This window comes from Pongo abelii, chromosome X, assembly GCF_028885655.2.
Source record: "Pongo abelii isolate AG06213 chromosome X, NHGRI_mPonAbe1-v2.0_pri, whole genome shotgun sequence".
Lineage (NCBI taxonomy): Eukaryota > Metazoa > Chordata > Mammalia > Primates > Hominidae > Pongo > Pongo abelii.
In genome coordinates, this window is record NC_072008.2 from 146685001 (window position 1) to 146687091 (window position 2091).

The window sequence follows — 2091 nt, forward strand, 5'->3', positions numbered from 1 at the left end:
ATAAATGATACATAAAATGCATGTGTCATTAAGTAATTCGTTTGTTATCAAAAGAGAGTAAGGTAACAACATTTTGGTGTAGTTCCTTTATTATTTGTCACTGTGCTACATTTTAGAAATCCACAGATGAGGAAGACAGTTCTTGCCTGTATTCTGCCAGCATAGATAAAGCTAGGAGGAATGAGACAGCATGGTGTACTTAGGGCAACAGAAGTAGCTCTGTGTTACCATAGCCTATAGTGCAAGGACAAATGCGAGAGACAAGGCTATGGACATAGGCAGGGGGTAGATTATGTAGAGCTTTATTTATAGTGCTAAAGCACTGTGGCCCTTATCCTGATGGCACAGGGTACCATATAAGGATTACTGGTTAGGAATGCTTTAGCTGCAAGTAGCAGAAAATCTATTAATAATATATATTTTTTCTTAAATGTAATAAGTCTAAAGACAGGCCGTTGCTGGTTTTGCTTCAGAGGCTCAACAATGCTCTTAGAGCTGTGTTGGAAAGCCCATACAATTATGACACAGTTATAAGAAGTCCATTCAGAAAGGATCATGGTTTGAACTGGTTGAACTCATAGGAGTGTATCTGCTGCCAGCTTCATCTTTTGGCCAGCCTCACCTGGCATTTGTATGTATGCCCTATCTGGGAGATTTAACATACTGCCAGGAAATGCCACTAGCCACCAAAAATGGTGGAATATAGTGGGGTCACAATCTCCATCTAGGCCTCAGGAAAAATAAAGTATTCATTATTTAACCTGTAGATGATACCTTCCTAAACTACAAATATAAAAACAAATGTGATCCAAAACATATTAAGAAGAGAGAGGAGGAGGAGGAGGAGGAGGAGGACAATAACAGCAATGACAGCGAGAACAAGGACAAGACATTAACAACTGGGAGTTCAGGCTCTGCCAAGATCTTCTTGACGCGAGGTGGTAGGAGACAGCTACTTCTTCCCACTCTTTCCTTATGTCTTCTGTCAATTCAAAGAAGCCCAGGTAGTCATGAATCTGGACCTCCTCAGAGCATGAATCCTAGACTGAGTCCACAAGGGAAGTACCTGAAAAATGACTTTTTAGATGTGATTGGGGTAATTAGAATAATTGACAATGTCTCTTGATCTCTGTGAATAACTTAATTATATAATCATATATTCTTTGCCTGACCACCCAAGAGCAAACTAGGACGGCCCCATATCTGTCCAACCCACAAGAAACAGGAGGTTGAATTGTTGGACCAAGTAGCATTTGAACCAGAATGTGGATGACGCAGACAAGGTATTCAAAGTCCTAAACTGTTTTCATCCCCAACTTCTACCTTTCTGTATTAAGGACACATAGAGATTTTTTTTAGTTGCCCTTGTATCAAAATCCAGAGGACAGGAAGGTAGTAGAGGCCATTTTTGTATTGAGAAATTAACTGCCTTTAAAACTATGGGGTTTTGTGAAGGACAAGCCCATCTCCACTCCCGCATCCGCACATCTACCCCATTCATGTGTGACTAACAATTTGGACTTCTCAAAGTGATCTGTCCTGTTTATATTAACCAGCATTACTCTTTATTTTGGATGAACTGCCAAACCTTATGACTACCTGGAGGCTCTCGCTCACTATTTAGATAATGGCTTTCTAACAAAAGACTTTCCGGAAGAAGTCTAAGTATCCATAATTTAAATAAGTGCCCCTGATTATTCTCATACGTAGTCATTGGAAACTACTGGCCTAGAGGTCATTAAGGAAAACCAAAAGACATCCTGTGGTACAAGGAAAGCTTCTCCCAGAAGGGATGACTCGCCAGGAAAACATCCAGGCATGAGACCAACTTGGTTCTATACCCACTTCTCTATCTACTCATTCATTCATGCAGCTGATCATCTAGCTAGAAACTATGATTTACAGAGTAGTTTAGGATAAGATTGAGTTCTGATGCAGGCTAATGAAGGAACTAACATATCTTAAGGAGGGGCATGATGTCATCAGATTCATTAAGTCACTCTCATTTCTTCTACTACCCCAAGCTCAGGCTTCTTCCTGGGTTTTCTCAGGGCCTTCAAGACGGTAAAACTTGTGTCATCTTCCCTTAAC